We start from the raw sequence: 6,000 nt of genomic DNA on the forward strand, positions 1-6,000 counted from the left end.
ATCTACAACCAAAACAGATGCTCTGTGTGCAAGCAAATAAAAAGAACTACATTTGGTGAAAAGAATAAGGAGTAATGACTAGTTTGGTCTAACTACTAAAAAAAATAAAAAGTTTATAGAAGAAAATATTAAAAGGTAAAGGTAAAGGCCCTCCCGTTGATCGTCGATTTGCTCGAGCGGGCCCAGTAACGTCTCCAGTGGAGACTTTGTTGTTACTGTGTCTGGCATATCAAATACTCTCGGTAGCTTGCCGGGCTCTCCGAGAGGGGCGGAGGAATCGAACTCGGGTCGGCCATGTTGGCCGCTTGTAAGGCGAACGCCCTACCCGCTGTGCTATCGCTCCAGCCCTAGAAGAAAATATTAAATTCCTATAATTGTAGCACTGCAGCACTGTCCTCCCATAGTTCATTGATTTGCTCGAGCGGGCCCAATAACATCTCCATTGTGAGACTTGTCACTGTGTTTGGCATATCAAATACGTCATGGGTAGCTCGCCAGACTTTTCTATAATTGTAAGATACTATAAAAAGAGTGCTCACTATAAAGTCACAAAAGTGTACTGTTACTATTCTCTAGGATGTTTAATTTGTTCTCCTAGCCAGCGCCTAGCCTCCCTTCAAACTGTCTCTCTTGGGGCCAGAGAAATAGTATAGCATTTATTGTGCTTGCCATGCACACAGCAGACCTAGGTTTGATCCCCTGCACCCCATGTGGTCCCCCTACACCTCTCGGGAGTGATCTTTGAGCACTTAGCCAGGACTAAGCTTTGCATACAACCACTGTGACCCCAAAACAAAGCAAATATATCATAACCTTAATCTCTGTACCTCTCGTCCATTTCTCTACTTGCTCAAGACAAAAATTCTGGTATGCATTAAGTCTCCTGTTGACCCTACTCCAATTTATTCAGAACTCAAACATTTCACTTCCATTCTGATTAAAACTGCATTATCTCGGGCCTGGATCATGGCAAGAGTACCAGAGCTGGTATTCCTGCTTCTGCTCCTTACCTTCCCAGACTTTCCCACTAAATCTATTTTCTAGAGTAGACAGCCACCAGAGCGGCTCTTTTAAAAGGCAAATCTAATTATAATTCACTATTTTTTTTCAAGGAATGTGCCCCCTTTCAAAATGAAAACAAATCCTTTCTGGGCCTAATTCAATCTGATTTCCCATTCCCACTTTCCTGACTTCTCATCTACTCTTTGTTCGCATCACCACAGGAAAATCAGTCTCTCAACTGTCCACAGACTGCCCAGTACACTCGTGCCTTCAAGCTTTTCAAGTGCTGCTCCCTTCACTCCAACCCCCTTTCCCCAGCGGACTGCACATTACCCTCTTAAATGCCTCTGGTTTGGGATCTCAGATGACATCTTCTATGGGAGGAATTCCCTAGCTACCTTTAGTTAAAATAACAACCCTCTCTTCCCCATTTCTATCTGCCTCATCACTGTTTTTTTTTTCTCTAGAGCCCCTAATAGTATCTGACATGCCACATATTACCAGAATGAAGCTCGATGTCGATGGAGGGTGTATTTATCTACTTAGAAAATTCTCTAGCATATGGGGCTGGAGTGATAGGACAGCAGGTAGGGCATTTGCCTTGCACGCGGCTGACCCAGGATCGATTCCCAGCATCCCATATGGTCCCCTGAGCACCTCCAGGAGTCATTCCTGAATGCAAAGCCAGGAGTAACCCCTGTGCACTGCCAGGTGTGACCCAAAAAGAAAAAAAAGAAAATTCTCTAACATATAGCAAGTGATGTTAATTAAATATATGTATATCTATCATAATTTACAAATTGCTATCATGTAAATTTAACTCTGCAATAATGAACGTTCTCCTAATTACTCCCTCTTCTCCAATCACTGACCTAACAATTCAGATGACTGCAAAGAGGGAACAGAAAAAAAAAAAAGCTACAGACTCCTTGCAAGACTTTTTAAAACAGATAACTCCATGTTCATTAACTACACCTATAAGCCGAGAACCCAGAGTAAACATTTTTATTAGCATAAGGTTCCTGGGTGTGGAAATTTAAAGTAACACAGCAGAACAGCTTACGAATAGTGATAGGGGTGGGAGGGGCAGTACCATTCAGGGTGTCCGGATCAATCTAGCAAACAAATCCCAGGAAAATGCGACCTAAACTCAAGGAAACATGGGTCTGAAAGAATCTAACTTGAACATAGGCCGACACAGACGTCAACTCCCTGAAAAAAATTTCTGCCGCCTTAGACAACGACAACCCCAAAAAATAAAAAATAAAAACCACCTCATCAATTACCAAGTGCAGCCCCTGGACGTATAGAATAGGCTGAGCGGAGAGAGGTTTTGTTTTGCAGAACCCGATAAGAATCTGGGGCTGGGAAGCGTCGGGCTGCATCGTCCCTGGGCTAATTCCCGCGGCTGCTGAACGGCCCGTCCGCCTCTCGACTGTGGCGCCCGGGTCATTTCCTGGGTTATTTCCCATAGGCATTAATCCCAGCAGAAGCGAAAGGGCATCTCGGCCGAGGATGCCTGGGACTGACAGCAGATGGCTCAGAGATCCAGCCCCGAGAGTTTCTTCCCCTGGGGTGGGGAAGGTGTCACCGTCAGAAGACACACTCGGACCTCCCAGGGCCCACGGGGACGGCAGGTGGGCACAAGCCCCACCTGCAAAAACGCAAGGAAAGACCGTCGAGGGGGTGGCGGGGGGGGGGGGTGAAGGGGAGGGGAGGGGAGGGGTGGCGGGGCCACCGTCACCTCCCGCCGTCCACCGGCCATCTGGGCCCGGCGGCGTGGAGGGAGAGCCGCGGCACCCGCGCAGTCACGACCACCAGCCGGTTCACCTTCGCCCCGGTCGCGCGCCGGGGAAGAAAGTTGGTGGCGGGTGGCCGCGAGGCGGCCGCAAAGGTCCGGGGGGGGGGGGGGGCGGGCGGAGCTCCCGCCGCGCCTCAGCGGACTGTCACCGACGGCCCCAGCGCCGCGAGGACACTTGCCCGCGCCCGGGAGCGGGAGCGGGAGCGGGAGAGGAAGCCCCGGGCCGGCGCGCGGGGCTCAGTCCCCGGCGCCCCTCGCCGCGCCCCCTCCACCCCGCCGCGGCTCGCTGCCCCCACCCCGAACCCTCCTCTTCCCCAAGACCGCTGACAGGATCCCCGAGCCCCAGCCGTCTTTGACAGCGTCAGTCCCCACCCGCCCGCCCTTACCTGTTGGCTGGCCGCCGCGCACCGCCGCCACCCCGGGAGGATCCAGAGTCGTAGGCGCCGCCGTGGTCGCCCAGAACTCCCCACCACCCCCGCCCCTCAGGTAACCCAGGAAACCGGGATCACCGCCCCCTCCCTCCCCGCGTCCGGAGCCGGACCCGCTCCCTGCGCATGCGCGCGCGCCCAGTCGCGGCCGCCCGAAGCCCCGCCCGCCGCCGGGAAGCCAGCGCGGGCGTCGCAGGCGTGACGCGTGCTGCGGCCGAGCCAATCGGCGAGGGAGGGAGGCGGGCCGAACCGTGGGGCCCTAGGGCCGTGGAGCACGGAGGTGGAGCACGGTGCGCTGGGCACCCTGGCATCCTTGCAGTTCAGCCAGGTGCCAAGAGGCGACCTGCTCCCCGTCGGCGGAGAGAGCATTGAAAAGCGCGTAGCACGTGCTCAGCATCCTCCTCCACCATTCAGCAGAGACTTTCCTCTTAACCACCCCCCGTATGTGGATCCAGTCAGTAGATGAAGATAAAAGCAATATGGGAAGGGATTGGAGAGGGGAATAGGGTTATCCCATGAGAAGCCGGAGCTTTTCTCTGAGGATTGGAAAAACTATTTTTGCAAAGGCTATTGTAGCTTCATTCAAAAAACGTACAAAAGTTTAGGAAGCCGTTGTAGAATTAAACCAACGTGTGTCTTCGAGCTTTGTGAATTTCAAACACCTGTATAGTTAGCCCAGGCTGTTATCTGCCTTAAAATAGTAGCACCTCCGCGGGATGGGCGCCAGGGGTTAAATACAAAGATGTTTCAGTTTGTTATAAATAAAGCAACAGGTCTGAAATAGTTATGTTTTGGTTTGTTAAAAATAAGACAAAGTGGGTTGGAGAGATAGTACTGGGGTTAAGACACATGCCTTGTGTGTACTCAACCCAGCACAACTTGTCTTCCGCTTTCCCACTTCTTGCCACTAAAAAGAGGACGCCTCAGTTTCCCTTTACCAGCTGCTGTGCAGCTCTATTTTAGTTGTCCCCATCCTACATCTAAAACATTCCTGCAAATACCCAGGCACTTTCTCAGGAAGTGAAGTTTAGCAATTTCCCAAGATCATAGATTCTGCCCAGGCTTTAGACTCAAAGGAAACTAAGAGATAATTGCCAATACCTAGGCAGATGGTCAAGTGTATCATCTAAAAGGCCCTAAACTAGCCAGGTTTGTAAAACCCTCCCATTCTCTATAACATTATTATTTGGTAAGTAACATAAATAAGGAGCCTCACGTATGAAGGTATTGGCAGAGGAACCCAGGCATGCGGGACCTGGGGCTGAGGTCTCCAAGCCTGCTCGGATTGGGACTGGGCCTCCTCACCCATATCCCCCACCTTCCAATAGGTAGGCATTACACCCACCAACTGCCCCTGGCGCTGTGTAATCCCATCAAAAGCCAAAACCCAGAGACTATAAAACCCAGCTCCTGGAAGCGTGCGCAGCTGTGTTTGCAGCTGCACGATGTCTTATTATCTAGTTTTTACTCCGGAGAACCCAGCAGGCTACCGAAAGTATCCTGCCCGCATGGCAGAGTCTGGCCAACTCCCTGTGGCGTATTCAATGTGTCAAAAACCCAGTAACAATGATGGATCTCATTCCCCTGACCCTGAAAGAGCCTCGAATGTGGCACTTTCTAAAATCTCAGGGCTAGGACGAAGGAGACGTTACTGATACCTGCTCGAGGAAATCGATGAACAACAGGATGACAGTGATACAGTGAAGTAACATAAAGACCCAGTAGGAATTATGTCTGTGAGAAACCATTAATGATAGTAATGTAAGCAAAAAATAAACACAAAATGAACCACATTTAGTCCTATACTAAATTCCTCCAGGGCTGGAGTTTCTTTCGCTCCCTTTTTCCAACTCTGAGTCTGAGGATCTTCATTATTCATTATTTTAATTCTTGAAAATTAAAATTTTAATTAATTTTTAATTTTAATTAAATAAGAACCAGGGAACTGTGGACAAAGGTAGAGACTTGTGGTCATAGCTTCTACATCACCACCACCCTAGCATCACAGAATGTAGCTCTGGAGACCCAGTGGGCATCGATGAGTAGTATGTTTAACACAGTGTGTGTATGTGCATGTGTATGAGGGGGTGGATGGGTGGGTATTGACCTAGGGGATACCCTAGCATTGGACTGTACCATTCAGTTTGCTGAGATTTTTCTGGGAGTCAGGAGCTCCCTTAAGTCCGGTTTAGGAGGCAATCAATCAAAGAGACCCAACATGTCTTAGAAGCCCCATTACAAAAGATTTATTACTGAAACACTTTGGCCAATCTTAGAAATGCAATCTTAAGTCAGTTTATCAAAAGTCATTTGGTCATCCCTAGAGAGGTAATCTGCCCAGTAGACTCTGCCATCCTCTAAGGTGACTTCAAACATTCCAATTTTGGGGGTTGATTTTGATTTTGTTTAGGGCCACACCCAACAATGCTCAGGAATTACTCCTGGTGATTCTTGTGGTACCACATGAAATGTCAGATATTGAACCTAGGTCAGCTTCATGCAAGGCAAATGCCCTAACCGTTGTACTATCTATCTGGTCCCCCAATTCAGTTTTTGATGTTGTAATTTCATTATTTCTCCACCTTTCTGCCTCTCTTTGTACATCTCCTGGATGTTATTTTCTGATGAATTGGATACGATCTGATTCATGAATCCTTACACAAAGCTATTAAAACCATTCGATTTTACTAAGGTGAATTTTGTTTTTAAGCAAGCTACATCATAGAACACTAGGTCCCTTAGGCAGCTGGCTGCTTGTTGTTTTGAGAA

General features: G+C 49.1%; 1 protein-coding gene across 1 annotated transcript in view; it reads right to left on the minus strand.

The window, feature by feature from the left end:
• Positions 1–3,248, minus strand: part of LYST (lysosomal trafficking regulator) — a 234,708-nt gene extending 231,460 nt beyond the window's left edge. Inside the window, exon 1 of the mRNA XM_056113655.1 lies at positions 3,190–3,248. The gene's annotated coding sequence lies outside the window, so the exon portion shown is untranslated. The remainder of the gene's footprint in view (positions 1–3,189) is intronic.
• Between the last annotated feature and the right edge of the window lie 2,752 nt (positions 3,249–6,000).

This window comes from Sorex fumeus, unplaced genomic scaffold, assembly GCF_029834395.1.
Source record: "Sorex fumeus unplaced genomic scaffold, SorFum_2.1 ptg000021l, whole genome shotgun sequence".
In the NCBI taxonomy this organism is placed as follows: Eukaryota; Metazoa; Chordata; class Mammalia; order Eulipotyphla; family Soricidae; genus Sorex; species Sorex fumeus.